Source organism: Chlamydotis macqueenii, chromosome 2, assembly GCF_036417535.1.
Source record: "Chlamydotis macqueenii isolate bChlMac1 chromosome 2, bChlMac1.mat, whole genome shotgun sequence".
NCBI classification, from domain to species: domain Eukaryota; kingdom Metazoa; phylum Chordata; class Aves; order Otidiformes; family Otididae; genus Chlamydotis; species Chlamydotis macqueenii.
The window spans coordinates 161,501,290-161,525,688 of record NC_141557.1 but is presented as its reverse complement, the minus strand read 5'-3'; the positions used below and the strand labels follow the sequence as shown (position 1 = coordinate 161,525,688).

General features: G+C 44.5%; 1 protein-coding gene across 4 annotated transcripts in view; it reads left to right on the top strand.

Moving 5' to 3' along the window:
- Window positions 1-24,399, top strand: part of TSNARE1 (t-SNARE domain containing 1) — a 490,264-nt gene that overhangs the window by 15,066 nt on the left and 450,799 nt on the right. Inside the window, exon 1 of one of the 4 annotated variants that reach the window (XM_086741339.1) lies at window positions 23,441-23,816. The exons of the other annotated variants lie outside the window; for them this stretch is intronic. The gene's annotated coding sequence lies outside the window, so the exon portion shown is untranslated. Of the gene's footprint in view, window positions 1-23,440; window positions 23,817-24,399 lie in introns of those variants that run through there. 4 annotated transcript variants of the gene reach the window in all.

Below are 24,399 nucleotides of genomic sequence, written 5' to 3'. Positions count from 1 at the left end.
AGGTACTGTACTTTAACTTAAAGGCTCTTAATGATTTTTTTTTTTCCTTATGTTGGAGCTTCTGCTGTTGGCCTTTAAGAGTATTGAAACAGATTGTGTTCATCAAAGAAGAGGAAAGGGTAATTGTGTGCTCAGAGCAGGAGCTCCTTCAGCATCCTTTGCTGTTCTCTCCAGGTCCGGTGTCATCCCATGTGATTTGACTTTCTCCAGCATCCTATCACAGGGAGGGGTAAGAAAGCTTTGGTGAGAAGTCTGGAAGGCTGTCCTGCGTGATGATACTCCACCTACTTAAAACAAACCAAGCAGCCAAAATTTTCAGCAGTTCCATTAAAACACTTTCATGAATCATTACTGTAAAAAGACAGGAGTACTTCTATGTCCTTGACTTTACACAGTGTAAAAGTGCCTCTACCTGAGTTTCCTGAGCTATTGTTTTTTTCTTATTTTCAATTTTATTTTTTATTAGACCATAATAAACTGCACAAAAAAACCCTAAGTTAAATTCCTTCTGAAGCATTAGTTTCCAAGTTTGAGAAAAAAAAAATTCAGTTGTTAAAGTGTGTGTGGGGGAAATAGGTTTAGTAAATCACCGAGTGGAGTGTCTAGACTTATCTGAGCTATCAGATCTGTACAGATTCTGTTCTAAAATACACAGTTGTGTATCTGGCTGTTGGGACCGGACCTGTTTAGCATCTTTGTCAGCGACATGGACAGTGGGATAGAGTGCACCCTCAGCAAGTTCGCCAGTGACACCAAGCTGTGTGGAGCCGTCGACATGCTGGAGGGGAGGGATGCCATCCAGAGGGACCTGGACAGGCTGGAGAGATGGGCCTGTGCCAACCTCATGAAGTTCAACCAGGCCAAGGGCAAGGTCCTGCACCTGGGTCATGGCAATCCCAGGCACAAATACAGGCTGGGCGGAGAATGGATCGAGAGCAGCTCTGAGGAGAAGGACTTGGGGGTGCTGGTAGATGAGAAGCTCAACATGAGCCAGCAATGTGCGCTTGCGGCCCAGAAGGCCAACCGCATCCTGTGCTGCATCAAGAGGATCATGGCCAGCAGGTTGAGGGAGGAGATTCTCCCCCTCTGCTCTGCCCTGGTGAGACCCCACCTGGAGTACTCTGTCCAGCTCTGGAGCCTGCAACATAAGAAGGACATGGACCAGTTGGAGACGGTCCAGAGGAGGGCCACGCAGATGATCAGAGGGCTGGAGCACCTCTCCTGTGAGGCCAGGCTGAGAGAATTGGGGCTGTTGCGCATGGAGAAGAGAAGGCTCCGGGGAGACCTTATAGCGGTCTTCCAGTACCTAAAGCGAGCCTACAGGAAAGACGGGAAGAAACTCTTTAGCAGGGCCTGTTGTGATAGGACAAGGAGTAATGGTTTTAAAATAGAGGGAGGTAGATTCAGACTGGATATAAGGAAAAAAAAAATGTAACCATGAGAGTGGTGGAACACTGGCCCAGGTTGCCCAGAGAGATTGTGGATGCCCCATCCCTGGAAACATTTAAGGCCAGATTGGACGGGACTCTGAGCAACCTGATCTGGTTGGAGATGTCCCTGCTCCTTGCAGGGGATTTGGACTAGATAACCTTTAAAAGTCATCTAAGTGGCCTAAAGATTTGGAGACATTCACCTCTTGATGGCATCTTCTGCTCTTACAGCAATTTCCTTGTTTGAACTGGTAGATACTGGGCAATCTCCATCCAGATTGTTGCCTGCAGCTGATCTTGCCTGACTTAGCTAGTTCATTAAGCTCTGGGATGGTCCCCGCTCACGGTGCATTGACTTTGAGTGGGCCTTTCTGGCCAAAGTGAGTGTTAATGGATGTTCTCTGCTGGAACAGATGGTCAGTGAAGGTTCCATTCTTCAAGGCATAACAGACTGTATTTGTAAAACCTATAGAGTTTTTTATTAGCAGAAATAGTTTTCTTAAACTACATCTGTTTTTCCCACCTGGAGCATCGTTACGGTAATTTGTATCGTGGCTAGAGTAGTTGTTTCATGTATTCCAGCTTAATAGTAGGAAATAAGTCTTTTCTTGAGTATTTTTGGTTTGTGTGTCTGTTCCTCCTTCATAGAACACTTAAGAAAGTATTCTAGAATTAGAAGAAAGGAAGAGCTTTATATATTTTTCTTAATCACGTGGTTATCTTGCAGTGAATTCTTATTCAGGAAATCACAATCTTTGAAACAAGTCCTTCAAAAGGTTTCTGTTTCTCTACCTCCGTTCTCCGTGGCATGGGTAGAATTGGCACGTTCCAGCCTCGCTTCGTATACGGAGCTAAACAGATTTGTAACGTTCGGTAAATAACATGCAGAAAGTATGCCTATTAACATCCGGAGTAATCACCAACAACAGAGTAAATACGAGGTTAATGAGATTAACGGGGAAGAGGAAGGTAGGCATTTGCGTGCTCCTCCCCACGGCCTCGTAGCCGGTGGCAGCCCTCTTTCTCTTGAGGAGCCCAGCGTGGCTGTGGATGCAGTAGTGATTTTCCTGCTATTCCCCATGTGATGCTTAATGAGTTCCCACTGCTGGCATTTTTTCTTTAGATACTGTGGGATATTATTAAATCCCACTCAGATTTTGAGGTTGCTTTTTTAAATAAATCTTTTTTTTTTTTTTTTTTTTTTCCCTATTTGTTTCTAGTGCTGGGGCTCAGTGACAAGGTGTGTGATCAGCCCTTGTCTAGAGCCTGTTGTGATAGGATGAGGGATAATGGTTTTAAAATAGATTTAGATTAGAAATTAGGAAAAATTTTTTTACGATGCGAGTTATAGAACACTGGAACAGGTTGTCCAGAAAGGTGGTGGAGGCCCCATCCCTGGAAACGTTCAAGGCCAGGTTGGATGAGGCTCTGAGCAACCTGATCTAGTCGGGGATGTCCCTGCTCCTTGCAGGGGGGTTGGACTAGATGACCTTTGAAGGTCCCTTCCAACCCTAACCATTCTATGATTCTGAGGTCTTCTCCCAGGCATCTGGTACTCTTCTAGATATCTCCTCCAGAGGAATTGGCCCAAGTCTTTTCTGGGGGACATGCTACCTTTAGAATATCATACTCAGCAGTGCAATGAGACTTAACCCTTATTTTTTTTTATCCCAAGCTCAATCTTGATTTGATTTGTCCTTTGCCTTCCTCTTTTCAAGTGCTCTGTATCATGTGTTCTCCATTAAGTCTTGTAGGGAGAGAAGGATGTGTTTCCTAGCAAAAACATGACTTTTTTTTTCTACTGTAGTATCTCTCAGTCATAGAATCATAGAATCACAGAATGGTTTGGGTTGGAAGGGACCTTTCAAGGGCCATCCAGTCCAACCCCCCTGCAAGGAGCAGGGACATCTCCCACCAGAGCAGGTTGCTCAGAGCCTCATCCAACCTGGCCTTGAACGTTTCAAGGGATGGGGCATCCACCACCTCTCTGGGCAGCCTGTTCCAGTGCTCTACCACCCTCGCTGTAAAAAATTTTCTTTTAATATCTGATCTGAATCTGCCTCCCTCTATTTGGAAACCATCACCCCTTGTCCTGTCACAACAGGCCCTGCTGTATCTCTCACTCCTTCTCCGTTCTCCATGTTAGTGTACTTTCTGGACATGGTGTGCTCTGTCCGTCTTCCTCTAGGATCTTCTGGCAGTCAATGTTTTCTCAATGTCACTATCTCGTAGTTGTTTATTTGAATTTTCTCCACCCAAAACTGCAGATAGTGGTTAACTCAAAGCTCTAGGCAGCGACTCCCCTTACTGGTCAGCTGACAAACTGCAATGTATTTTTTTCTATTTTAAATGAAAGTGCCTTACTGGGAAACCTATTTCATTTACTCAAGATAAATCTTGTACTTCTGACCCTTGCTTTTCTTTTTACGGTGGTTCTGATTAAACCATGAACCTTCAAGTTAAACAATTCAGGTAGTGTATGGGCCCTGCATATTGCCTAAATGAATTATTTGCCTCATAGCTTTTGTTTTTATTTGTTGGGGATTGGTTTTTTTTGTTGTTGTTGTTCTTGGTTTGGTTGTTTTTTTTTTGGTATTGTTTTAATATTGCAAGTTATTTTTGTCCTGTTTCAATTGAGTAGAGGAGTGGTTTCTCTGTTCTATCAGCACTTTTGCGTCTGGGCGTGATGATGACTATTGTTCCCTATCAGAGCTTTACCTGGAGCTGAGATTTCCTTTCCAGACTGCACTGCTGGAAGTTAGCCCAGCATCTTGACATTGGCTGGGCAAAGTAGAAGAACGCTCGAGTGCTTCACCAGTGCTGTGAGAGGGAGGAGATACTATTCCACCAAACTGCTTTCTAACAACACAGCCTTGGAAAGCTGCTCTGGGTTCATCTTGACATGATGGTGTAGTGGTTTAATGCTCTCTTGAGAACTAAGAATCACTGAATAGTTTGGGTTGGAAGGAACTTTTAAAGCCCACCCAGTCCAACCCCCCTGCAAGAAGCAGGGACATCTCCAACCACATCAGGTTGCTCAGAGCCTCATCCAACCTGGCTTTGAATGTTTCCAGGGATGAGGCATCCACCACCTCTCTGGGCAACCTGGGACAGTGTTTCACTACCTTCATCGTAAAAAAAAAAAAAAAAAAATTCCTTAGAAACTAAGATTATGGGCTTTTTGATGGGAACAGTTCCTCTCTTGCCTTGTGAATAGATCTGAGAGAGAAGAAAGTAGATATTGAGTTTGATTAGTGGGATGATCTCTCATCACTTCCTCCCAGTTCCTGTTACGGTTGGTAACTGGGAGACCAGTTGAACTGAGTGATGCTCTTTCAGTGCTGATGGCTGTGAGTTACTGGTCAGTACGCAGAGGACTCATGCTGATGCTTCCAGAGGTTGCAGCGTAGTTAGACGGAGAGATTGCTGAAAGCATTAAAAGCAATAGCCAGATTGCTTACAGTTTCGTTTTGGTGTCTTTGCAAATAGAAAAGCGATGTAAACAGCAAACGAGTGCAGGGGAGGGACTTGCACGTGTTCCGCTGCGAGGGCATGGGGAACGCTTCAGCTTGCTGCAGCACGTCACTCATATTTGTGTATGGATGTTTAAAATTTTGCAAGAGACCTCAAGACTTGAGAAATCTGTTTTGTTACTTTGTAAGGGGTTGATTAAACCTTCCACGTTGTCTTCTTTTTCACTGTGGGGATCTGTAAGTCGTCGTGCTTTTTTTCTGTAGAGATCGTATTAAAACCAAAGAGTGGCTTCATTATTTATTTATTTGTTTTTGGAAAGCAGTTCTCTGCCTGTTTTATGCAAAAGCACGTTAATTGATCTTTCAGATGGTTGAGAAGAGGACAGAGAAGAAAATATTTAATGCAACGTATAATTCTTTCTCGTTTTGCCTCAGAAGAAGAATGCACTTTGTGAAGATTTATGTATCTGAACGCAGTTTATGCGCACGGTGCAGCTGTGTTTTATCTGCCTCCTGCAGCAGGCTGAGGCAAAGGAATACCTTGATCAACGGTATGAACTGGTTCAGGGTGACTCCCAAACTGTTCCAGCGATAAACATGGTGCCGGTTTCTTGTCAGCTTCATTATAATTGTTGTATCTTTTCGCATCTGTAATTTTTTTTTTTTTTTTTTCACTCGGAGGTTAAAAATTAAAATTATGCAAGTCCATTTCTTACTGTGTTATTTTGAAGCAGAATAACTTCTCATTAAACTAAACTAAGCAGGTGGAGTGAGGTGATTCTGCTCCTCTGTTCTGCCCTGGTGAGACCCCACCTGCAGCACTGCGCCCATTTCTGGAGCCCCCAACATCGGAAGGACATGGACCAGTTGGAGCGGGTCCAGAGGAGGCCACGAAGATGATAAAAGGGCTGGAGCAGCTCTCCTATGAGGACAGGCTGAGAGAGTTGGGGCTGTTCAGCCTGGAGAAGAGAAGGCTCTGGGGAGACCTTAGAGTGGCCTTCCAGAACCTAAAGGGGACTGCAGGAAAGGTGGGGAGAGATTCTTCAGTAGGGCCTGGTGTGATAGGACAAGGGGTGATGGTTTCAATATAGAGAGAGGTAGATTTAGATTAGATATTAGGAAATAAATTTTTACACTGAGGGTGGTAGGACATTGGCCCGTGTTGCCCAGAGAGGTGGTGGATGCCCCATCACTGGAAACATTCAAGGCCAGGCTGGACGGGGCTCTGAGCAACCTGATCAGGTTGGAGATGTCCCTGCTCCTGGCAGGGGAGTTGGACTGGATGACCTTTGAAAGTCCCTTCCAACCCTAACCATTCTATGACTCTGTGATTCTAAGAGTCTTTCCTATGCATTTTGCAGCACTAGGATGCTTTGGAGGCAGGTGAGATGGCTGTGCCTCGTCTTTAATTCTAGATACACAATACTGCGTTACAGATTTTATGCAAGCCTGGCAGTTGAACACAGATGACCTGAGTTGCAGAGCATCACTTCGGTGTCAACACCTCCCACCTGTCTATTTAAGGTAAAACAACTGGGGGGATTCGTTGGTGCTGTACGCTTACCTTCAAGGTTTGAGGTCTGATCTTCTTTAGTCTGCACATACTGGCTGAGTCAGGAATATTTATGGGCTAGAATCGCCTTGCTCTGGCTCCGTCATAGTAAAAGGTTGAATAAAATAGTGCATATCAGGTCTTCTTCAGTGTTTATGATTTATTGTGGCTGAGATATGGATGACACACAAGTGTTAAGCCTAAAAACTGGGGATATCTGGACGTGGTCTGGAAGAGTCCGCTGAGAGACTGCCTGAAAGCTCTCCATAAAATAATGGGCTGTGTCCTGTCATGGTGGGATGAAGGTGGAGCTGAATGGAAGTGTATAGCAGGATGCCATGGGAATGATGGAGAAGGAACTGGGCTCAAGCACCCCGTCAAAAACCTCTTTTCTGCATCTAGACAGAGTAGAGCTACAGAAATAGATGTCCTCCTGTTGAAAATCCGGCTGGTAGTCATTGAGTTTGAGAACTGCTGTGGGATGTAGGTATTGTGAGCTGGAAGATGTGCAAGCACAAAACAAGAAGGTTGGTTCCTGACTTGGATAGCTTCGAATTTATTGGAAAGTAAAAGGAAGTGAGGAGATGATCATCGGCATCAGATCCAGTTGGGAGGCTGGAAGCAAAGCCTAGCTCACAGTGAGGACATTTCAGGGCAGTTAGGTCCTGAGGAAGCCTGATGTCCCACAAAGATGGATTCGGGAAGTCCTCTGGAGCCTGGGAAGACTACAAAGGTGCGGACCCGTGGGGTAGTGGGCACCTTCCTGTGCTGGTCAGTTTGTCCATGCAATTGAGTTGAAATGCTTGGAAGAGACTCAACTTTTTAGAAGCTGCATGAATGTGTAAAGTAAGTTAACCTCTTTGTTGGAATAGCTGCTGGACAATTTGAAGGTTTTCACTTGCATTAATTTGAAATATGCCATGTGCCGTGCCTCAGGAGTGCATTTTTAATGTATGTCTGAGTCCCTCTTGTTTAATGTTGAGTTTGAGAAAGAACAGCCTCTTCCTGCCCTCTTCTCCCCTCTCAAAAAAAAAAAAAAAAAAAAAGAAAATATAAAAAGTGAGAAGTAAGCAGAAAGAGCTTGTCATGAAACCTAAATTCCCTTAGAAACATGTGGTTTAGAAAGGCGTCTTTAGAAGCTCGTTCTGTACTTTTATTGCGAGGACGGTGTTATACTGCTGCACTATATCAGAGAACCGCAGAACAGCGGCTCCTCTGTCCTGAACAACTGCCTAGAGCTGTAGGTTTTTGCGTTTCAGCCCATGAATATTTTAGCTTGGTGTCTCCAGAGGTAAAATGAAGGAGTAGCTGCTCTGAGGGATTAATATGGAGTGAATTAAACATTTGTAAAGGACGTTAAAAGCTGCAATGGCTGTAGCAGGATTGCTTCCCAGTGCTGGAAACAGGAGGTGAGATGCTTCCGTGGGGAAGCTGCGAGCCAGCAGCTGCTGTAGATCCTCTCCGTGATGGATTCAGCAGCTGTGGGTGAAGCGCTGGTCTGGTCCAGGCGTGGGGAAAGCCATCGAGATTGCAGGATGAAGAGAGCCAGTTATTTATTTAATCTGTGCATAGAGGGAAGGTGCTTAGATCAGATGAAAAGCAGGGTGGAGGGGGGATGGTGGGGGGAAACAACCCGCAAATCCCTCGTATTTCCCAGCATCAATCACAAAAATAGTTGTGAACAACCTCAGAGGTGTCTCTTCTCTTTTCTCGTACAGTTTCAGTAAGTGCTGCACACCAAATGCTTGTGTTAACTGTGAGGATGTGGTTTCTTGACCCCAGAAGCTGCATCCCAACATCTTCCCCCAGCTCCCAGCCACAAGGCAGGAATAACACAACCCGCTGGCCAACGAGATGCCCAGGACCAAGATGCCCAGGACTGATGCAAGGACCAGCTCACAAGCAGAGGATGGTGGTGTCCTCTGAATGTCCTGCTCCTCCAGCGTCACCACACAGGTCCAGGATGGGAGCCAGGCAACATCTTTGATCTAGATAGCGACAAACTGGGAGTATTGAGACCCATTTTCCCATTATCAGGGTTTTTCTGGTGACCCAGCAATGCTTGGAGCAGCCCAGCCCTTGTTCTGCTGGCTGGGCTGGTTTTTTTTTTTTGCCACCTTCTCAGAAATTACTCTTCACTCAGCTTCCTTTTTTTAGAAATGTGCTTTCATCATTTGTAATACTGAAGGCTCTCTTGCAATGGAGGAGTTTTTGGCTGTTATTTTTAACTGCGTGTTTCATTGATCTGATTTACAGCCTGAGCTGCCGGCTGCTGCATTAGCAAGAGAGCAGAAAGCCAGCTGTGGGGTGGGGTGGGGTGGGGAAGGAGCAGCGTGGGGAGGTCTTGAGTTATCTCCCTTGTCAGAGCTAATGCATCATGGAGCTGCAGCCCAAAGATGCCTTTTTGCATCATTTTAAGCCAAATAAAAGTCAGGACTCCACTTTCTTTTAAGTGAATCCATGGAGTTGGGGCTGTTCAGCCTGGAGAAGAGAAGGCTTGGGGGAGACCTTATAGCAGTCTTCCAGTACCTCAAGGGGGCCTACAGGAAAGATGGGGAGAGGCTGTTCAGTAGGGCCTGTTGTGATAGGACAAGGAGTAATGGTTTTAAAATAGTGGGGGGTAGATTTAGATTAGATATTAGGAAAAAATTTTTTACAATGAGGGTTGTAGAACACTGGAACAGGTTGCCCAGAGAGGTGGTGGAAGCCCCATCCCTGGAAACATTCCAGGCCAGGTTGGACGGGGCTCTGAGCAACCTGATCTGGTTGGAGATGTCCTTGCTCCTTGCAGGGGGGTTGGACTGGGTGGGCTTTGAAGGTCCCCTCCAACCCTAACCATTCTGTGATTTTATGACTTCAGACCTATCCAACATTTTTGGCATTTAGTGTGCTGGTGTCTGCGTAGGGAGCCAGTTCCAGAGCCTCATTCATTCAAAACAAAACCCTACCAAAAAAAAAAAAAAGAAAAACAACATAGATTTGGGGTATATGAAATGTAGTCTTAGCTCTGCGAGGCAGCTTGCTGCTCTCACTTGGGTTGAATTAATATTACGTGCGCCCCCAGCTGAAGAAGCTGAGTGCCAGCCATTGAGACATGGTGGGTGGTGTGGTAGGGTGGAAGGTGGTTTCTTCTGAACGGTGCTGTTGTCTGTGATGTGGAGTGGAAAGCTTCCATCACTGGTGCTTTGCTACGCAGTGAGTGCGAACCGGAACTGGGAGCACCTGAAGCCTTCAATGACACGTTTGAGTGTTCAGCTCAGTCCTAACCAAGTGCATAAATAAAGCTGTGAGCCTGAGGAATGGGTTGTTTTTCTACTTGGTGAACCAGAAAATTAAATATAAATACAGTGTTAGGGGCACGGGTATGAAAGTGAGAACAGATGAGTGCTATTAAGTTGTTTTCAGAAGTGGATTTTTTTTTTTTTTGGAATAGTCTGAAGTCTCTCACTTCCTTTAAGGCTTTCTCCTGTCGCTGTCTTTCTACCTCTTCCACTTTAGTAGGTTGGCAGAGTTAATCACATCAGAGAAAAGAGTACAGTTCGCTGACTTGGGCTTTTCTTCTCTACCAAACCATCAATGAACCTATTCGTGAAGCACGTAAGGACTTTAATATCTCAATGTCCTCAAGGGAAACACAGGAAAATTCAGGAATTATCTATATTTGTGGTATAATCCAGTCAACCAGTTAATACTTTTCAAAGTTTAGATCACTGCTGTATGCTGCTTGCTGCCTCTGTGGTACTTGGAAGGATGCTTTGGAGAGGGAATTGTGACGTGGATGGGGCTTGATGCTGCAGAGGGGAGGCATCGATGGATATAGTGAGGATGTGGAGAGATGATGACAGAAGTGTCACGGGGATGTAGAGTAGAGGAGTTAGAAAGCAAAGTAGGATGAGATTCAGCCCGTCCTATTAGGTTGCACAGAAATACAGCTGGGTGCACAAATACAGGCTGGGTGGAGAATGGATCGAGAGCAGCCCTGAGGAGAAGGACTTGGGAGTGATGGACTTGGGAAAAGCAGCTCAACATGAGCTGGCAATGAGTGCTTGCAGCCCAGAAGGCCAACCGCATCCTGGGCTGCACCAAGAGGAGAGTGGCCAGCAGGTCGAGGGCGGGGATTCTGCCCATCTCCCCTGCCCTGGTGAGATCCCACCTGGAGTACTGCATCCAGCTCTGGAGGCGCCAACGTCAGAAGGATATGGAACAGTCGGAGAGGGTCCAGAGGAGGCCACAGAGATGACAGGAGTGCTGGAGCACCTCTCCTGTGAGGACAGGCTGAGAGAGTTGGGGCTGTTTGGCCTGGAGAAGAGGAGGCTCCAGGGAGACCTTAGAGTGGCCTTCCGGTACCTCAAGGGGGCTACAGGAAAGAAGGGGAAAAGCTCTTCAGCAGGGCCTGTTGTGACAGGACGAGGGGTACTCATTTTAAACTAGAAGGAGGTAGATTCAGACTAGATGTGAGGAAGAAATTTTTACAGTGAGGGTGGTGGAACACTGGCCCAGGTTGCCCAGAGAGGTGGTGGATGCCTCATCCCTGGAAACATTCAAGGCCAGGTTGGACGGGGCTCTGAGCAATCTCATCTGGTTGGAGATGTCCCTGCTCCTTGCAGGGGGGTTGGACTGGATGACCTTTAAAGGTCCCTTCCAATCCAAGCTATTCTATGATTGTAGAGCAGCAATCCTTTACAATTTGCTGGAGGGAGACCCTGACTGCTGAGACTTTGGCACTAAAAGGAATGAACCAGCTGGGATGTAACTCCAGCTGTGCTTCTGTGTTGGTACGTACGGCTTTGCCGATGAGGAGGTTTCCGTCGCACTGGATGATAACTACTACTGATAACACTGATGCAAATCTTACATCCTTCATCACAAGATGTTCTGAGCCTTTGAAGTTGAGTCTACTAACGTGTCTGGGGTGAGGAAGGCTCCTACATACCCAGAGTTGCTCTCTGGTTGCTCTTTTCCCCGAATGCCCAAATTAGCTCCCTTTTTTTTTTTTCCTGTTGAAATGTTGTTTGTAAACTTTGCTGTTACCTTCCGCTGACTTCAATTTACCAGTGACCTTTCTTGAAGGCTGAATGCGGTGTTCTTGGTACTGTGAGCCATATAAACTGTCTTAAATTATACTTCTCGCCCTCCATCCATCTCAGTTTAGTTTTGCAGGAGGGTTGTACATTATCACTTGGAGTTTGCTTTCAGAATTGATGATGGTGATAAATAAGTGCTGCTGGTAGAAACTGGAGAATGTGGGCTGCTTTAGCTGGCTCAATATGTGGAAAAGGAAGAAGAATGCATTTTTAATTTTTTTTTTCTTCACGTATGCCTTAGATAGACCTCTGTGTCTTCTTCAACCCACGTTTTCTGGGATTTGTAGGCAAAGATGCTCATGTCAGCAGATTTTCCTATTTCGCAGCTGGAAATGCCGATTAGGGTCATTGCAATAAAAGCAGCTGTGACTTGGTTGGAGGCTGGACTAACGCAAACTCTGCCACGTGTTCTTGCCTTTGCTTGCTTATCCTGCACCTGGGATTGTTTCCACCTCCGTGAGATGACTTTTGATTGGAAACCTACAGGTGTGTTGATGTATTTTTTCTTAGTAATCTCTGGCACTCCCTTAATTTTTACACTGCAGTTTAGTGGAAGGGCTGTTGAGATCCAGCTGTGTTGGCATTCATCAATTTTGCTCTGACTTAACTGCAAACAAGACTGTGCTTTAGATGGCAAAAATCTTTAAAATACAAAAGCAAAATCATGCAGTGAATTATGTAGATCTAATTTTTGGAGTAAAGTGACAAAAATAAGGTAATGGTTGGGCACTGTGTACTTGGGGAGCAAGAACATAGTCTTCAGGCCTCTGGTTGTGGGACATCATCTCCTCCGGGAGGTTTTTGGGCAGCAATATACTGATAGTCTGATGATTGTCAGGTGATGTATATGTGAGGAAACCCAGGTGGCTGAAGTGACTTTAGGGCTGGAGCAGTAGTGGCTGGCTATACTAGTGGTGGCTACACCACCAAGATTGACCTTACTGTTGTTGGGGACATCAACCAGGATGTGACAAAAGAAATGTGCAAAACACAAGCGTCAGAAGGAGGATCTCCATCTGCTCTCCGTGCTTCTACTGAAGAGCAAGTAGAAGGTGCCAGGTTTCCTACAGGTGTGCCCTTCACCTCCTGACACATCTTCTGCCACTTGCCAGCTCTAGTTGCTATCCTCCACTACAAGAGAGATGGTAACTCTGGTCGGTCACCCGTTTGTCTCCTTTTAGGTAGTCCACATGCTGGCTGGTTGTTGCAAGTGTTGTGTTTTGGTCTAGTTCTCCACACTGATGTTCACTTATCTTTCATTCCTTGATTCAACCCTTAATATTTCACCCAACTTTTGGGGTGGTAGTTAAGGTTCAGGATTCTTTTTTTTTCTTTTTTTCTTTTTTATTTTTTTTTTCCCTCCAATTTGATTGAAGCTGGCCAACAGCTTCAAGTTACGGGAGCAGCTGAAAGGGCAGGAGAATGGGACTAGTAAGTAGGACAGTCAGTGTAGACCATTGATGGTTCTTGTATTGCTGTAATTCTTTGTGGTGATAATCACCACATTGCTGGGAAAGGCTGAGAAAGTGGCATCTGTCACTCCATGACCATGGGAGGCTGGCCATTTTGTTTGCAAATATGGAAAACTATGGGATGAGTGTCTGGAGGCAGCGCCATGGTGACAAGTAGTAAAGACTTCTCTGTCTCTTCCAGAAGATCTCCTGGTGAGGAATGTCAAGAAATGCATCTCCTATGACTTCCGCATTTCTTGTAACACAGCATCTCCCTTGACTTTTGGTAGCTTGCTTGTGGAAGTATTTAGGGAACATATTCTCTTACATATTCTCCCATCTGTCTTTTTCCCAAATTCACTGGCCTTGAGAATAGACTTGCTTAAGAATAGACTTGCTTTCTGTGTTCTGTTGAGAAAGCAGTTAAGAATTTATTTTTTGACCTTCCTGTGTTTAGATGATAATATTTTTAGTATCTTATATGATGGCTGTTTCTGAGTTGATTTGTAGTTTGGACTTTTTTTTTTTTTTTTTTTCCTGTTTAAATGGAGAGAGGAGAGCTTGATCAACATCTTAATCTGAAAGATATTTTGGGGTGTTCTGTCACCCAGACCAGGTTGTGCAAGAGCCCTTTTCATGGATCTTAATTACAGTTTTACATTGTTTTAAAAGGCTTTTTTCAGGATGAACTGGGCTTGTGGCACTTAACAATCCGCAGGAACATACGGTAGCTTGGCTGTACAGACCCTAAATAATCATGCAAAAGAGGTGGTGGATGCCCCATCCCTGGAAACGTTCAAGGCCAGGTTGGACAGGGCTCTGAACAACCTGATCTGGTTGGAGATGTCCCAGCTCCTTGCAGGGGGGTTGGAGTGGGTGGGCTTTGAAGGTCCCTTCCAACCCAAACCATTCTGTGATTCTAAGAGAGTCTATCACCTTTCCCCTACCCCCAACAAGTGTGAAATGGGGAAGAAGAGGCTGTTTCTCCATGTAAACTTTCTTTTTAATTAAAAATTTTAATTTCTTAATTGGTTTCTGCACAGTATCAATGATTACGTGGGCTTATTCTTCTCTTTGCCACTTATCTCATCTTAAGCTTGCTGGCAGATAACTAGGGACATCGTTTCTTTTCTAAGCAAGGGATCGTACAGGCAAGAGCATCTCAAATGATCTTAAGATTGCAAGATATGGAAAAAGCTTCCGATAAAATTACATCTATTTGGGATGTGGTGTATCTCTTGAATGCAGTGTAATTGGACCATGTTCAGCTGCGTAACTTTTGACGTGGATTGGCATCTGGTTCTCTGAAGGCTTAATGGTGCCTTTAATTATAAGTAGTCTGGGAATTGCCTAGTGAGACGCAGGGTTCGTTTAGCTCAAGGAACTCTCATTTGGATGGTGACCAGTAATAGCATGCTGAAAAGAAGAGAAAGTAATGCCCTGATATGCAAATATGGTGGTAATTTCTCCCAGGGTTTCTCCTAATGGTTAATCATTAAGGCTGGCTTAAGCATTTGTGTAAGGACTTAGTTACCACAACTTTGGCTGGTCTTACTGTTCGCTTCCCTGTGCCTTTGGATGCTTGAGTTCTTGGCCTCCACAACTTGTGCTACAGTTCAATTACTCAAAAAAATTTTACTTTTCTCTTGAGAATTTCCTGATTTTTCATTTTTTTTTGTGGGAGATTTCCTGTTTTTTTTTTCCTGCTATGTGGTAGGAAGCATGAATCTTTCAGATATCTTCTCTAAACTGTTCCTTATTGAGTTCATTTCTGCTGTGTTTGGTGTCAATCTCCTTTCTAAATTGAATTTATTTCTTCAGCGTGTCGCCTTCCTTCTCCCCCATCGCCACGCAGCAACGAGCATTTTTGCTGCTTGTCTCTCCTCTTTAATTTTGTGAGCTCCTTCTCTATTGAAAAGAACAAGATCCAAATGACACTGCACTGCTTACTTTACCTTACAATTTTACATAAAAATAATCTATAATAATTATATTTTGCATTATAATAATCTCTGTATTATTCTGTCTTCTTTCCTGTGCATCCTGTTGCTCACCTGAAAGTAGTAGCCTTTGGTGAAGTTAGTTTTTGAGATGCCAGGGGGGACATCCAGTTCCTTTTTGTTGGCTTTGGTTTGTGTTAGGAGTTTGCACGTTGTAACACTTCCTATCCATCATCACTTTGCATCCGTTGAGCCTGGTGTAGCTACTTCTGAGACAATTCAAAGACAATTTCCCGAATGCTTTATGTAAGAGGAAAAATCAACTTTGATGTTCAAGGAGGCAGTGAATTGGCATTTGGGATCCACGAGCTGCTGTGAAGATCTTGACGTGCTTTCCCCTTCGTTGCTCTTCAGTTGATGTCTCCTGTGATCCTGGGTGGGTTGTGTTTGCTTCTGTGATCAGACCCGAGTAGCGATGACACCAGTCCCAAGGGACTTGAAGAAATTACTGGAGACCTGTGGTTTCTTCTGCTGCCAGTGGAGCTCCTTTGGGGAGGCTCCAGTCTCTGTCTCTTGAGTGCAGAGAAGCCAAACTGAATTCCTAGACACAACACTTTGGTTACGTGGGTGAGCTTGGCCGCAGAATGGCTTTTTCTCCCTTCCTTTCTCCCTAACACATTCATGGAGTTTAAATTGAGTTCGTGTTAGTGTTTACTGCTTTCTGATGTGCTTATTCAGCACTCTGGCTGCTGTTCCTAGCTCTGTAAGCCTCTTCCTTGCACATCCTAATCCTTTGAACGATCGGAAAAATCTTTGGTGAAGCATTTAGTTAGCTGTGTTACAGTCTTGCTGCTCGGACCTGGCAGTATTCATCATTCTGCTTATGTTTGCTTCCTCCTAAGCTGAAGTTCTGGCTGGAGAAAAGATGGTTGGGATTCCTAGTCGAAGCGCACTGGTTGTGAGTGTGGGACCTGGAGTCAGCTGAGCTTGTGCATCACCCCCGGAGTAGTTTTGAGCTTTCATCTTGGCTACTTGTGATGGTTTGTCCACATTAGAGAAACTCAGTAGAAAGTTTTCTGCCAGTGGTAGCTCTAAAATTGAGTCAGCAGCATTAACGGCATTCAAAGTTATGACTTAGAATTGTAAATCATTTAGGTTGGAAAATACTCTTAAGGTCTTTGAGTCCAACTGTTAACCTAACACGGCCAAGTCCAACACTAAGCCATGTCCCTGAGCACCACATCTTCACTTCTTCTAAATACCTCCAGGGATGGTGAGTCCGCTGCTTCCCTGGCAGCCTGTTCCAATGCTTGACAGCCCTTTCAGTGAAAAAATTTTTCCTAATATCCAATCTAAACTTCCCCTGGCACAACTTGAGGCCATTTCATCTCGTCTTACCACTTGTTGCCTGGGAGAAGAGATGGACACCCACCTTGCCACAGTCTCCTTTCAGGTGGTTGTAGAGAGCAATAAGGTCTCCCATGAGTCTCCTTTTCTCCAGACTAAACAACCAAAGTTCCCTCAGCTGCTCCTCACAGGACTTGTTCTTTAGACCCTTCACCGGCTTTGTTGCTCTTCTTTGGACATGCTCCGGCACCTCAATGTCTTTCCTGTAGTGAAGGTCCCAAAACTGAACACAACATTTGAGGTGGAGCCTCACCAGTGCCAAGTACAGGGGGACGATCGCTTCCCCAGTCCTGCTGGCCACGTTGTTCCTGATACAAGCCAGACCTGGAGCAGGCTACCATCATTTTAAACCCTATGTATTACATTCCTTCGCAGGAAGCATCTCGTTGGCACAGTAATTCTCAAATCAGAACCTGGCTAGAAGTTATGACACTTCATAGGTCATTAAGGTCATTAAGGTCAGCTTTCCACTTTGTCCCAAACATGGTCGTTTGAAGGATCCTCCATATTTCTTCAGTGCCTTTCACTCTTTGATCTGGGAGTGCTTCATTTATCCAATCTCCTGGTATCTTCGTGAGGAAGGGAGGTATTGAGTGAGAATAATTTGTAGGACGTCGTGGCATGATGCCGTTTTTTTACACTGTAATCACGCTTGAAATATTCAATAGAACACCTTTCTCGAGCTAATGGGAAAGATTGTCATTAGATTATGTACCACGTAATATTTTTTTTTTTTTTGCAAAGTTTTCTTGCTGCATATGAGATAAATAAATGATTTATCCGGAATCTTAATAGCTGGTATCAGAAGTGAAGTGCTTCAATTAAAATATTTCTAGGTTTGTGTTTTTTTTTTTTCCCAAATAAGACTGTTTTATTGGCTTATATCGTTAGAATTTTATCCCTTGTTTAAGTAATCCTAGAGTCTGGATACAATTTGTTTCCCTCTGCCCACACTCTGGGTAAAACATCTATTTCCAAAAATAGCAGAATGGTGTTACATTTTATTTGTTGCAAGAAGAAAAATAGCAAATTGGAGGCGAACAGCAGAGTGGAAGTTCTTTGAGAAGACAGGAATTGCTTTTTCTCTCCTTTTTTTCCTTTCTTTTGTTGTCAGATCTGTACCGACTGTGACTGTGACCCCGTGATGGTGTGCAGGTGCTGCAGTTATTACTTGGACAGTGGAGGGACAACAGCGAAAGGGCTGTAAGAGCATGAGTTGAGTATTTCTGCATTTCAGGAGGCTACAGAGTTCATCTTCCCATCAAAGCAGGGCTGGGAGAAATGAATGCTGTTCAGAGGACCATTTTTGATGATTTCTATAATCAGTCTGGAAAAATCAGAACGCCCTTCCATCCAGCCTAGGTAAAATAAAGGTAATTAATTCAAGGCAGCTTGAATATCTCTTTTCTCAGAGACTTTCAGCAGATGTTCTATTTTAAAACCTGATGAGCTTCGTGGTTATTCAGAGATGTACGTACAGTACCTGCTGTCCTGTTACTGAATGGAGGAGCTCAGATTTAGTATCAGCAGAGCTTTCTTCTTCAGCATGGTGTTCCTCGTCCTAATTTCTGAGGAAGAAAGTACTCTTCGTAGTCAAAAAGGGACACTGGAATAGATAAAGTGCTGCCATATGGTAACTCTTGCGCTCCAAAGTTACGAGGAACCTTTGATCAGTCATCTGCGTGATTATCTTAATATCAGGAAGGCTGATAATGTAAATGGAGATTTCAGGCTTGACCTGATTCATAAGTAGGATCAGTTAAAATAATGAACGTGATTGAGTTATTTGCCGCAGCTGCTTGCAGGGCTGGATTGATTTGGATTTCTGCTGACAAGGCGTTGAGACCGCTGCGAAGGACATCCCTGAGCTTATTAAGAGTGCCAGTGACGGAGGAACGTTAAAAGTGGAGCGAGATGCGAAGGGTGGGTAGATGGTGCTGACCTAACTGGGCTTTGAAGTCTTTGTCTAACGGTGAGGTCTTCTGCAATAATTTGGTTTGCTTGTAGCAAAATATGTCAGTTAATGCAGTAGTTTTTCTAGGATGATGTGTTCCTGGTACTGCTGATGTAGTTGATGCAACTCAATATCTGTTTCTTTTTTTGCATGGTACTGCGGGCTCAGGATTGTTGCTGATAAAGTATTCTCAGGAAAAAAATTGAAGTGTGGGCACTTAGACAAATGCTAATCTATTGATAAAGACTTCTCTTTGGGTTATTTGTATGTTCTGGCAAAATTTACGTTTTTGTAAACGGCCATGGTGGGATTTTGTTTCAAACCCAGACATTGTGAAATGTGTTGTGCAGGACTCGTGCTGGATCCAGGCTTTGGAAATCTCTCTTCCCCAGCATCTCAGTTACGTACCTGAACGTTGGAGTCAAATCGATTTTCCTTCTGTTGTCTTGAGGCTGTACTTATGTATAACTTTACTGTGTCCAGTTCTGGAGCCCCCAACATCAGAAGGACATGGACCAGTTGGAGAAGGTCCAGAGGAGGGCCACGAAGATGATAAAAGGGTTGGAGCACCTTTCCTCTGAGGACAGGCTGAGAGAATTGTGGCTGCTCAGCCTGGAGAAGAGGAGGCTCCAGGGAGACCTTAGAGTGGCCTTCCAGTATCTCAAGAGGGCCTACAAGAAAGATGGGGAGAGGCTGTTCAGGAGGGCTTATTGTGATAGGATGAGGGGTAATGGTTTTAAGATAGAAGGAGGTAGATTCAGACTAGATGTGAGGAAGAAATTTTTACAGTGAGGGTGGTGGAACACTGGCCCAGGTTGCCCAGAGAGGTGGTGGATGCCCCATCCCTGGAAACGTTCCAGGCCAGGTTGGCCGGGGCTCTGAGCAACCTGATCTGGGTGGAGATGTCCCTGCTCCTTGGAGGGGGGTTGGCCTAGATGACCTTTGAAGGTCCCTTCCAATCCTAACCATTCTATGATTCTATGATAAGTTCCATCATGGTTTAAACCGGGTCTGAAAGCTTTGCTATCACAGAAGTTCATGGTTATGAACCTGCCTGGAGAAGACCTTGCCTGCTAGCTCTTGTTGTTGATGAAGAAGTGGCATCTCAGCAGGGATAGCTAAGCCAAATAGGATGGAGGGTACTGTCTTATATTCCTACAGGTACACATTTCTTTTGCATTTCTTTTGACTCCAGACCCGGTTCTGTTTTCATCCCATCTTGGTTACCCTATTTTCCATGTAAAGCAGATGCTCCACTGATCCACTGAACTGGAGACTCCTGCGTCATCAGCCAGATTTCCTTCAGCCGTATAGACAGCACATCCGTAATGACTCTTCGAAAATGGGATGTATCATCGTAGCTAGAGGGGGTGGAGAGGTTTTCCATTACAGACACAAGGTCCTGACCTTTTTTTTTCCTGGTGCTGATGCCACTGGTGATCTGACAGTCTTTGAAAATCATCTCCCTGATTTAAGTCTGTGTCTGTGGGATGTTTCAAGGGAAAAGGCTTATTTTTTCACAACTGCAGCAGCACAGAATATGAAAACCTACATATATATTTATAGTGTGTGTATATATATAAAGAAATATGTATTACATGTATATCTATAAACATATATAATATATATTAGGTATATAATATATATAAAATATAGAAACTGTATAATTTTAGGGATTTTTTGCATTGACAAATTAAAGTAGCAACAAAGGAGAATTGCCCAAAACAGCAGCGCTGAATCAAGTTGATTTTTGCCATTTCCTACCCGTTATAAGCCCAGTTTAACCCTCTCAGTTCCAGCCTATGCTCTGAATCGGCCACTTGAGCGCTGGATCCCTGATGAGCAAATTCTACAGGAGTTAATTATCGCAGCTTGCTTAGGTACAAGTGTGAGAGACGTGGAAACAGAAGCCAACATACCCTGAAAACCATACAAAGAGGAAGCCCCAAAGGATTTGACTTTCTAAAAATAGCATCTCCAGTTTTCGATTCGCAAAGGAAAAGATGAACCAGTTCTGGACTGGAGTACAGGGTACGCCAGCTGTCTGCTCACAGCTGGGCAGGGTGTTGTTTGCCACTCTTTATTTTTCTCGTCGTTACTATTATTGCATTCTCAGGTTGTCCTTTAAATAACACAGTTGTATATCTGCCTTGAGGTTAACCTCGCGTAGGCACACGTCCAAGGAACTGCAGCGCGTTTGCTCCGTAAGTATTCATCCCTCTCCATATATCTCAGCTACCAACTCTGCTTTCCTTAACCTGCGAAGAATTAAAGCCTCTAATGGCTGGCAGCTTTGGCAACATGAATTAAAAGCCTTTTATAAATCAGTAATCAGTAGTCTTCAGCTCACCGTGTAAAGGTAAATAGCTGTTGCCTCTCCCCCTCCTACTGCTTCATGGCTACGTCCTTGTGTTAAGTCCTCAGTAAACCTTCTGATTGTGTTTCCTCTGTAAATCCTGCGGGTTGTAACGGGCTCCTAAATCTTGAAATTTCATATCGGAAATCACTTCTATGTCTACTTGTTCGTTACTTTTAAGATAGTCATTCAGAGGTGGTGGATTCCCCATCCCTGGAAACGTTCAAGGTGGGTTTGGATGGGGCTCTGAGCAACCTGATGTGGTTGGAGATGTCCCTGCTCCTGGCAGGGGGGTTGGAGTGGGTGGGCTTTGAAGGTCCCTTCCCACCCAAACCATGCTGTGATTCTATGATTTGAACAGCTTTGCACAGCTGTCTGTATATATATATATATATATATTTTTATTCTTTGCTCAGCTCCCTATATATATATATATGTATATATATGTATATATAATTCTAAAAAGCTTGTCCCATGCTAGGTAAACTTCCTCAAGCCGTTGTGAAGTGATGCCTCATTTTCATCGGAGAGTCAGGATTTAAATGCATAGTCAACGTTCCCTGCGGTTTAATGCACTGCAGTAGCTGCTCCCATTTCTGCTCCTCGCTTCTCCGGCACGTGAGGTCGTCTGTAACTTCTCCCACATCTAAACAGACCTGGTGTTGGCGAGCACAGCAACCTCAGCTCAGCTGATGTGCCCTGATTTGCAAAATAAAGGTTTACCTGGTGCTTTAGCTTTGGGAAGGGGATGTTACCGCATCCACACTTCTACAGGTTTCTGAATTACAGCTCCATTTATTTATTTATTTATTTATTTTTTCTCCAGGACTGTTGCTTTTTCTGGGACTTTAAAAAAGAAGTGAATTCCTTCATACTTAAAAATCAGAGCGGTGTCTGGGAAGGCCTTTTACAAATGCTGTGCGGCACTGCTGCTGGGAACAGCCTCCCATAGCAACCTTCAGCTCGGAAGCTAAAATCACATCACCCTGTGTGACAGCTTTATTATTAGATTGGCGTGTGAACCCTTTGGAAGCAGCCTAGGTGGCAGCAAAAAAGTTTCCCTAGATCCCCTTTTTGTTTTTTTTTTTTTTTTTTTTTTAAATTCATATTTTGTGGGTGGTTTTTATCACTTTGAGTTTTGGTTTTGCTTGTTGTTTTTTTTTTTTCCTTTTTAAAAAAAATTTATTTCTCAGATAGAATAAATGTTAGAAAAATGAGAGACACCATTGTAGGTAAGGTGGTCATACCTCTGCTGTGAGGTATGACCCATGATCATGGCTGTCACCGCAGCAATTTCACGTTCTCTGTTGCTACACATGGACAAGGTGGAGTCCTTGCTGGAAAACTGTGGCAGCAGTGGAGTTGTTAGGATCAGGTTGTGCTTTTCTGAGATTTATGTTTGTTGAAGTAGTGCTGGGGAGCTCCAAAGGGTCCTTCTCACCCAAGGGCTGAGGAAATGGGTAGCAAGAGCTTGAAGGGAATACGTTTGCCACCAGCATGGCGTGCGTCTGGTAGTTAGCAGGTATCTTCTGAAGATGTGAAGATGGAGGGTGCAGCATCTTCTGTGTGGTGTCTTGGGCTTTTGTCTGCTGTCCTTGAGTAGTGGGTGCTGTGGAGGTGGTCAGCCAAGGGGTCTGGCCCTGTAGGTCAAAGTCTATCTAAACCAATCGTCGGTGGGGCTGCGCAGTAGCTGTTCTGCTCTCACCATCCCTGAGATTTTGAGTTGGCAAACTTGAGTGGTTCTTGTGTTAGGAAGTTATAATTTCATCAGTCTGAGCTTCATGGGGCTGATGAGCTTGGCCCCCGGTGGGTCTGGAGTATGTGTCCGAGTTTTGCTAGGATAGCTTCTCCCTTTGTTTCCACAGTGGAGGTTATTCTGTCCCTGATCCATCAGCACTTATCATAAATCAAGACCGCACTGACACGTGTGCCATTCTCATTGTCGAGCATCTCTGCAGGTTCATGTCACACCTCCATGCTGGCTTTGCTTCCTCAGAGCTTTATCGACGAAGGGAAGACTTGGAGGGTCCTGGAGAGCTGGGAAGAGCTCCTGAGAGCAGTTGTGGGGACCAAACCAGGACATACCAGATGCAGTTTGAGATAAGGCTGGTGGTGGGAGAGTTTGTCTCCTGGGCTTTTTATTGAGCTTGGCATTACTGATCTGATGGACTCTCCCGCCCCACCAGAAAACCGGTTGCAAAATAGCTTCTTGCAGTCTTCATCCACCCACTTGGACACGTGTGGCTCGCTCTGAGCTGGTGGCTGTTGGGGATTCCCTGGCTGGAAGGGTAAGAGAAACAAAATTCCTTGTCCTGTTGATGACACCAACCTGTGTGAGCTCCCTTGATCGTGTTTCGCTGGTGCAGAGATAGTCCTGTCCATACTTGTGAGCCAGCAAGTCCACGGGAGGAGCAGCATTCCCCATGCTTGCTACCAGAGCTCTGGATTTCTCTTCCAAAGCTTTTCTGGGAAGGAAGAAAGCTCGGTGAGTTATTTTTGGGTGGAGGAGAGGGGGTGGCTTTCTGTGCTGGCTGTAAGCAAGGAGACAGCCAGACTCAGACCACCAGAAAGCTGTGGCAATAGAGAAAAGGTTTTGGAGCCAGTGTGAGGAGCTTTATCTGTGGCTCCCTCAAAAGCTTTTCAAGCTTTTCTAACAGGCTTTGTGAGTGTCTCCATCCCGTCTTTAAATCCTTTTCCTCTCCATCCCTTTGCACTTTCTAGAGAAGCAAGAAGTGACTCATTACACAGCCTACGAGGAAACTTTAATGAATAAATGCATTTAAGAAAAAGAAGAAAAGAAAACAGAGTTCTCCTGTCTGGGGCAGAGTGATGCTTTTGCTGTCTTGAACTCTGAAAGAATAAGTTAGGCTGCTTCTTTTTATTAGCTTTTAATTAATTGAGATACTTCAGCGCTGTTGTTGAGACTAATAGGACTTTGTTGGGACTAGAGCTCTGGGTTTGGGTTGGTTTTTTTTTTTTGTTTGTTTGTTTGTCTGGTTTTAATTTGCTTGAAACATCAAAATTTGCAAATCTCCCAGCTATTTCCCTTCTTCCCCCTTCAAACCTCCTTGATGCTGGCAGCTTCCCACGGGGAGGAGGAGCAGCTCAGTGCCCCACGGTGCATTCTGAGCATCCTCTGCACTACTGGGAGCAAAGCGGTGTCTCTCAGGTTGGTGGGAGCCTCTTGCCTTTCAGGGGAGCTACGCTTTTCTGCCAAGTCCCTGAAATAAATGTTTATTTAGCTTTCTTCCTTTGCTGCTCTGATGGAAGGAAACTTGGTGAGACTTTTTGCTTTCTCTCCGGTAATAAAATAACCACACGCACCAGCAGTTTTAAAAATAGACCTTCTGCATCCCCTTTCTTGCTTCTGCATCTTCGGTTCTGGTTGGGATCATCCTGAACGGAGTGGGATGAGAGTGTGCGTATAGATTTACATAATTCATGCAGTGCCTGAATTACATAAATTTATATAATTTAATAAATAAATAATATATATTTTTGTAAGTCATGCAGTGCATGAATTTTGCAGTGTGTGGGAACAATAGGGTCAGTTTGCTGGGGCTGCTGGTGATAACTTGGTTTTGTTTAATGGTGGATCTTCGTTTTGGAGGTTCTCCCTGAATTCAGAAGCTCGTTAGTGCTCTGCTGCTTCTCCATAAGCTCCAAGTCTCTTCACTTTGTTTAAATACAGGAAAGCAGTGTTTTCAAAGGGAGGAAAGAGGGTGAGAAAGAAGTGTGGGTGCTCCTCTGAG